An 8,836-nucleotide genomic window follows, 5' to 3' on the forward strand; every position below is an offset into this window, starting at 1 on the left:
AGAACTTATATTAGGTAGATGCACTCCTACTTCTTAGATTGTAGCTGTTATGAAAGCTAAGGCTCATGAAAAGATAGTACAAGAAGTGATAATATGAAAAAGATAATATGGAAATGAAAGAAAATGCTCTGATTTCTACGCCAAAGAAGGAGCCTTACCCAAAGCTATGTTCCTCACTGAACCCTCAAAGGATCCATCTCTGGAGGAATTCCAAGAGATTAAAAAATATCAATATTAAGGCCCTCATTCTGGAAATGAAAAGTGTTAAAAATTATAACCTTCACTCAAATAATCCCTAGTGCTCCCAAAATGGCCATGTGGTTGTGCCAGATTTTTTCAAGTGGGCATCAGCTAAATTTCTCCATTATATTATCCATTATGGCACATATGAATCAGCTACTATCTTAAATTAACATTGATGAAGACACTTTAAAGCACAGGTTTTAAACAGTATTTTTAGGCTGTACACCATCTGTCAACATAGTCCTGGAAAAACTGTAAAGGTAGGACATGGCCAGGAACCAAAGTCTCAAGAGCCCTCTGGAAACTTTCAGATGGATTTTATCCAGCTTTCTCCCTTCATGATATTCGAATATATTTTAGTTATTGCATATTTTAGTATTGTAGGTGTTATATTAATGGGTTGAAGCATTTCCTCTCTGAAAATTTGCAGTCCTTACAGCCACTAAGAGGTTTCTCACCTGGAACATCCAAACTTTTATAGCAAGAGATCAAGGCACACACACATTAGGGGAACTGATAAATTAACAGTTTGGATATTTGTACCCACCCAAAACTTATGTTGAAATGTAATCACCAATGTTCGGTTGGGGCCTAGTGGGAGGTGACTGGATCATGGGTGTGGAGTGAGTTCTCATGGGATCTGGCCATTTAGGTGATACCTCCCCCTGCCAACTCCTTCTCACTCCTGTTTTCACCATGTGATGTGGCCACTCACCCTTTACCTTCCACCATGATTGTAGCTTCCGGAGCCCACACCCAGAAGCTGAGCAGGTGTCAGCACTATGCTTCCTGTAAAGCCTGCAGAACTATGAGCCAGTTGAACCTCTTTTCTTTATAAATTACTCAGTCTCAAGTATTTCTTTATAGCAATGCAAGAATGGCCTAATACAGAAAATTGGTATCCAGCAGTGGGGCATTGCTATAAAGATAACTGAAAATGCAGAAGCAGCTTTGTAACTGGGTAACAGGCAGAGGGTAGAAGAGTTTGGAGGGCTCAGAAGCAGACAAGATGATGAGGGAAAGTTTGGAACTTCTTAAAAGACTAGTAAAGTGCTTGTGACCAAAATGTTGATAGTGATATGGACAATGAAGTCCAGGCTGCCAAGGTCTCAGATGGAAATGAGAAACATATTGAGAACCAAAGCAAAGGTCACCCATTATGCCTTAGCAAAGAACTTGGCTGTATTGTATCCATGCCCTAGGGATCTGTGGAAGTTTAAATTTCAGAGTGATGATTTGGGGTGTCTGCCAGCAGAAATTTCTAAGCAGCAAAGCATTTAAGATGTGGCCTGGCTGCTTCTAATAACCTATGCTCAGATGTGGAAGCAAAGAAATGACTTAAAGTTGGAATTTATATTTCAAAGGGAAGCAGAGTGTAAAAGTTTGGAACATTTGCAGCCTGATCTTGTGGCAGAGAAAGAAAAAGCTTTATTGGGAGAGGAATTCAAGCCGGATGTGGAGCAACTGCTTGCTAGTGATATTTGCATAACTAAAAAGGATCCAAGTGCTAACAGCCCAGACAATGGGAAAAAAGCCTCTAAGGCATTTCAGAGACCATTGTGGCAGCCCCTCCCATCACAGGCCCTGAGGCCTAGGAGGAATGAATGGTTTTATGGGCCAGGCCCATGGCCATACTGCCCTGCACAGCCCAGGAATATGCTGCCCATATCTGCTGCTTTAGTTCCAGTTGGGGTTCAAAGCAGCTCAGGTACAGCTGAAGCTGCCACTTTGGAGGACGCAAGCAGTAAGTTTTGGTAGCTTCCATGTGGTATTAAACCTGTTGGTGTGCAGAGTGCAAGAGTGAAGAATGCCTAACAGACTCCATCTAGATTTCAGAGTCTGTATGAGAAAGACTCAGTGTCCAGGCAGAAGCCTGCTGCAGGGGTGGAGCCCTCATAGAGAACCTCAACTAGGGCAGTGTCAAGGGGAAATGTGGGGTTGGAGCCCCCACATAGTGTCCCCAGTGGGGCACTGCCTAGTGGATCTGTGGGAAGGGAGCTGCTGCCCACCAGATTTCAGAATGGTAGAGCCACCAGCAGCTTGCAATCTCAGCATGGAAAAGCCACAGAGGTGGAGCTGCCCAAGGCCTGGGAGCCCACCCCTTGCAGCAGTGTGCCCTAGATGCAGGATATGGAGTCAAAGGAGGTTATTTTGGAGCTCTGAGATTTAATGGCTGCCCTGCTGGGTTTCAGAGTTGCATGGGGACTATAGCCCCTTTCTTTTGGCCAATTTCTCCCATTTGGAACAAGAACGTTTACCCAATGTCTATATACCTCTTGTATCTTGAAAGTAAATAATTTGGTTTTTTATTTTTTAGGCTCATAAGTGAAAGCACTTGCCTTGTCTCAGACCTTCGAGTTAACTCTGGAATGAGTTAGGACTTTGGAAGACCATTGGGAAGGCATGATTGTGTTTTGCAATTTGAGAAGGACATGAGATTTTGAGGGGGCCAGGGACAGAATGAAATGGCTTAGATATTTGTCCCCATTGAAATCTCATGTTGAAATGTAATACCAATGGTGAGGGTGGGGCCTGGTGGTAGGTGATTGGTTCATGGGGGTGGAGTTCTCATGAATGGAAAAAGTGCTTACAAGATCTGGTCATTTAAAAGTATGCTTGGTAGGCAACCATAAAAAAGGATGAGTTCATGTCCTTTGCAGGGACATGGATGAAGCTGGAAACCATCATTCTCAGCAAACTATCACAAGGACAGAAAACCAAACACCACATGTTCTCACTCATAGGTGGGAATCGAACAATGAGAACACTTGGACACAGGAAGGGGAACATCACACACCGGGGCCTGTCAGGGGCGGGGAGGGTGGGCTGGGGGAGGGACAGCATAGGAGAAATACCTAATGTAAATGACGAGTTGATGGGTGCAGCACAGCAACATGGCACAAGTATACACATGTAACAAACCTGCACGTTGTGCACATGTACCCTAGAACTTAAAGTATAATAATAATAATAAAAGGCCAGAAAAAAATTTAAAAATTAAAAAAAACAGTATGGTGGGGAGTCAGGCACAATGGCTCATCCCTGTAATCCCAGCACTTTGGGAGGGTGAGGCAGGCAGATCACTGGAGGTCAGGAGTTCGAGACCAGCCTGGCCAACATGGTGAAACCCCATCTCTACTAAAAATACAAAAATTAGCCAGGTGTGGTGGCATGTGCCTGTAACCCCAGGGAGGCTGAGGCAGGAGAGTCACTTGAACCCAGGAGGCAGAGGTTGCAGTGAGCCAAGATCGCACCACTGCACTCCAACCTGGGTGATGGAGCAAGACTTCATCTTGAAAAAAAAACATGTTGGGATGTTGGGGGAGCTAAACTATGAGGACGTGAAGGCATAAGAATGATACAATGGAGCCGGGTGCAGTGGCTCACGCCTGTAATCCCAGCACTTTGGGAAGCTGAGGCAGACGGATCATGAGGTCAGGAGATACAGACCAGCCTGGCCAACATACTGAAACCCCGTCTCTGCTAAAAATACAAAAATTAGCCAGGCATAGTGTCGCATGCCTGTAGTCCCAACTACTCAGGTGGCTGAGGCAGGAGAATTGCTTGAACCTGGGAGGTGGAGGTGGCAGTGAGCTGAGATCATGCCACTGCACTCCAGCTTGGGCAACAGAGACTTCATCTCAAAAAAAAAAAAAAAAAAAAGAATGATACAATGGATGGACTTCAGGGAGGGAAAGGTGGGAGGAGGATGGGGATAAAAGACTATACATTGGGTACACTGTACACTGCTTGGGTAATGGGTGCACCAAAATCTCATAAATCACCACTAAAGAACTTATTCATGTAACCAAATGCCACCTGTTCCCCAAAAACCCAGTCTCAGGTATTTCTTTGTAGCAATACAAGAACAGCCTAACACAGGAACCACTATAACAAAACTCCATAAGGAATTAACCCTTACTCAAAAATTATACTTCCTTTACTATCCACAATCTTCTGGAATGCTTGGAAGAATAAATAGCATCCTTAAGTTAAAATAAACAAAATTTTCAGAAACCCTTGTGCTCTCTAGGCAAAGGTACTTCCAGAACCCCTTATGGCCATTTGGTTCACTCCCCTGGGGACATATCAGTTCTTCCGCTAAGAACTGGTAACTGGAAGGCCCACTTATTTAGGGATTTTACCTCCAGTACTATACGCTACCATGCTGTATGCAGGCACGGCAAAATAGGGCAAAGGACTCAAGTACTGTCACCAACAGCCTTATCACCAACAGGCTGAGGCCACCTTCCCATATTTTCCTAAACAGCCTCTTTATAATGTTAAATCATAAGATTTTATCTACTGGAAGAGTCATCCAAGAAAAACTGCTTTTGAACCTTATTGTGAAGGATGTTATCAGGTACCATTAGCAAAAAATACAGCAGTGAAACTCCGGGGAACCAATCAATCAAACTCTGGGGAGTCAAGTTGTCCTCATTTCACAACTAAGGAAACAAGAATTAACGTAACAAGATCCCAGCACTTTGGGAGGCTGAGACAGGTGGATTACGAGGTCAGGAGATTGAGAGCATCCTGGCTAACATGGTGAAAACCCATCTCTACTAAAAAATACAAAAAGCTAGCCGGGTGAGGTGGCAGCGCCTGTAGTCCCAGCTACTCGGGAGGCTGAGGCAGGAGAATGGTGGGAACCCGGGAGGCGGAGCCTGCAGTGAGCTGGGATCCGGCCACTGCATCCAGCCCGGGCGACAGAGTGAGACTCCGTCTCAAAAAAAAAAAAAAAAAAAAAAAAAAAAAAAAAAAAAAAAAAAATTAACGTAACAAGATGCCTACTCCCATAGAAAATTGCAAACTAGGATTCTCCAGGGCGTTCTATACATAGCTGATCTTCAGAACTATACAGATAATTCAAGATCCTCAGAATAAACTACCCTGAATAGTAGATAGCCTCTGCGCAAGATGTCAGACCAGACCTCTGTAAACATTCTGTTTTGTTTTTCCTCTGCTTGCTTATGGTCATTCTTCTTTTCATTTTCTATACACCCCTGGTTGTCATCCACCCGCGATGGCCCTTTGTCTCTTTTCTTTCATTTTTGTTGTAATTGTTAGGTCAGAACACACTCATTCTAATGCCATTCTTACATTATCCCAAACAGTAGCCACTGCCCTTCATCTTACCAACACTGGTTACACCATCTGTCACCAGACCAGCATGACAGATACATTTGACAAGTTCTAGTCTCATCAAACGAGTCCACAGGGGAATTACAGGCCATGGCTTTTTCACTTGCACCCACAGAACAAATGACATTAAATAAACACACCTGTGGTTTTACCAGTGTCCTTCTCTCCCAGAAAAAGAAACAATTATGATAATATGTTGATCTGACTCCAGGTAATTCTAAGTTTGAACCCAATGAACTTCACAGGGTGATGAGTGAGTTACTATCACCTGGAAGAGACATTAATAGGAATCGAAATTTGTAACACAGTTAATGTAAGGCCTTTGTTCCAATTTTGAGCCATGAAATAACTCCCTTTTTTTCTGGAGTTTTACGTGCCCTAACCAGGTTCACTTCATTTTTAGCCAGGACATCTATTCTTTATTTTATTTTATTTTTTTTGAGACGGAGTCTCGCTCTGTCGCCCAGGCTGGAGTGCAGTGGCCGGATCTCAGCTCACTGCAAGCTCCGCCTCCCGGGTTTACACCATTCTCCTGCCTCATCCTCCCGAGTAGCTGGGACTACAGGCGCCCGCCACCTCGCCTGGCTAGTTTTTTGTATTTTTTAGTAGAGACGGGGTTTCACCGTGTTAGCCAGGATGGTCTCGATCTCCTGACCTCGTGATCTGCCCGTCTCGGCCTCCCAAAGTGCTGGGATTACAGGCTTGAGCCACCACGCCTGGCCATTAGGACATCTATTCTTATTTTCCTCAGATTAAGGAATAGTATTTCAAGACTTGCCTGCATATTGAAATCCTAACTCTAGTCACCAATGCTGGAAATTCCAACTCAGGCAGGAGCTCCAAAATGAGATCCCTCGTGATTATTCAGGCACTCTACTTGAGGAATTGCTCACTTACTGTTTATGTGAACAGAGCAGTGTTCCAATGGTAGGAAATAAAAAGACTGAAAAAGACCTATCGCTACCTCTGGCAGAATGTATGAATGACACCACCTCTTCCCTGATGGAACACAGATCTGTCTCAACTCACTGGCACAAGTTGTGATGGACGACTGCAGTGCTAGGATTGCCTGTTGGCTAATCAAGGTAGCATCTGTGTCGCTGCTATTACTTCTTTCTCTACTTGGATTAAGGACACAGACATGGTAGAATAAGCGATACATCATCTTAAAGAAAGCACTCCTTTGCTCGGTGCTTCTGTACAACTGCTCTCTTATCAGACGACTGCCATAATGACACAAGAAAAAGATCAAGAAGATATTCTGGTACAGTTTACTACAGAGACAACGAAACAATCTCCAAGTGGTGAAGGTCTGGATGTCGTGCCTTCTCTGAACCAGTCAATCTTTCTCAGTAAAGAGAATGATCAAAAAGGAAGTCCTTGACAGTCTTAGTGTTTGTGACTTGTTTATTTGAATAATAATTGAATCATTTTCATATTTATTTGTTTGAGGTTGTGTGCTTGTGTAATAAAGAACTTGGGCCGGGCGCTGTGGCTCACACCTGTAATCCCAGCACTTTGGGAGGCTGAGGCGGGCGGATCACTGGAGGTCAGGAGTTGAAGACCAGCCTGACCAACATGGAGAAACCCGTCTCTATTTTTTTTTTTTTTTTTTGAGACAGAGTCTTGCTCTGTCGCCCAGGCTGGAGTGCAGTGGCCGGATCTCGGCTCACTGCAAGCTTCGCCTCCGGGGTTTATGCCTTTCTCCTGCCTCAGGCTCCCGAGTAGCTGGGACTACAGGCGCCCGCCACCTCGCTCGGCTAGTTTTTTTTTTTTTGTATTTTTTAGTAGAGACGGGGTTTCACTGTGTTAGCCAGGATGGTCTCGATCTCCTGACCTCGTGATCCGCCTGTCTTGGCCTCCCAAAGTGCTGGGATTACAGGCTTGAGCCACCGCGCCCGGCCACCCGTCTCTATTAAAAACACAAAATTAGCTGGGCATGGTGGCGCATGCCTGTAATCCCAGCTACTCAGAAGGCTGAGGCAGGAGAATTGCTTGAACCCCAGAGGCGGAGGTTGCAGTGAGCTGAGATCGCGCCACTGCACTCCAGCCTGGGCAACAAGAGTGAAACTCTGTCACAAAATAAATAAAATAAAATAAAATAAAATAAAATAAAATAAAATAAAATAAAAATGAAGAACTTGGCTGGACTTTGTCCCTAGTTCCTGGGAAATCACCTCTAGATCACTGGAATTTCCTGAGGGATAGAAGTACCTTTTACTATTCATGGTGGGCCACATCTTGTGGGGGTTCAGTCAGGATGGTGGGGAAAATTATATGACGCAAACTTTCTTGGAAAACCTGGAGGGTTTGCTCAAGTAATAAACTTGGCTGAAGGCAGCCTTGTCCTCTTAAATAAATTAGAGTAGAAACAAAGGAATGTGGGGAGTTTACCTAACTAGTTTGTTTACTCATGTGGTCCTAAGACTAACCTTTGATGTACAGCGGGTGCTTAACTGCTTTCTACTCGGGAAGTCCACAATGTCAATTACCATCTAGTGGTGTTGACTCAAGCCTCTGTCAATTAATCTTTACTGAATAAATCCAAGTCTCACTGGCTGGTCAGGGCTGCGGTCCCAACTGTTGACAGCACTCTGCTTGGAGTCTGTAAGCAGCCTGGACACTCAGCTGGACTGGCAAAGCAGAATGTCTGTGTGTCAGTGTACTTTATCCATCCATTGTTGGGTCAGGGTCTGCAGGACAGACTCCCGCATTTTCTGATAGTTTATGCTAAAGAGGTGACTCACAGTTGGCCTCTACTTTATGCTAATGAGATAACAGGATGGCTGCGATGGCTGCTGGTCATGCCAGAAATACCAAGCATGTAATTAGAGTTGGGGCTTTGAGCCATGTAATATCAGCCACACCTCTAGGGAGAGGAGGGGGAGCTGGTGATTTGAGTTCCACTGTGAGGTCAATGATTCAATCATTCATGAATACGTAATGAAACCCCAATAAAAACTCCGGACACCAAAGCTCCGGTGAGCTTCCATGGTGGGCATTTCTCTGTGCATTGTCACACATCAGTGTGCCAGCAGGGTAACATGCTGCAGGGGAGACAGACGCTTTCATTTGGGGTACTCCCATACTCTTCCCCACGCATCTCATCCTTGGGCTGGTTCTGATTCGTATCCTTTTTCTGTAATTGTCATCATAAATACAGAACTCTCCTGAGTTCAGATATTCATTCTAGAAAGTTATCAACCTGCAGGGGTTAGGGGAATTCCTGACTTTGTAGCCAATTGGTTATAAGTAAAGGTAGCCTGGGAACTCCCAGATTTGTGGCTGGTGTCTGAAGTGAGGGCAGTCTTGTGGGCTACTGTGTCCTTAACACATGAAATTTGGCTTAACTCTTGGTAATTGGTATCAGAAGTCATCATACTGCTACAAAATAACACTGAATTTCTATGTATGCCCCCCCTACACACACACCCCAACCTATCCCTAG

General features: G+C 44.5%; 1 protein-coding gene across 1 annotated transcript in view; it reads right to left on the bottom strand.

Annotated features, from left to right (window-relative positions):
* MRPS5 (mitochondrial ribosomal protein S5) overlaps positions 1 to 8,836 on the bottom strand; it is a 224,724-nt gene that overhangs the window by 49,298 nt on the left and 166,590 nt on the right. The gene's annotated exons all lie outside the window — the stretch shown is intronic.

This window comes from Macaca thibetana, chromosome 13 (assembly GCF_024542745.1).
Source record: "Macaca thibetana thibetana isolate TM-01 chromosome 13, ASM2454274v1, whole genome shotgun sequence".
NCBI classification, from domain to species: domain Eukaryota; kingdom Metazoa; phylum Chordata; class Mammalia; order Primates; family Cercopithecidae; genus Macaca; species Macaca thibetana.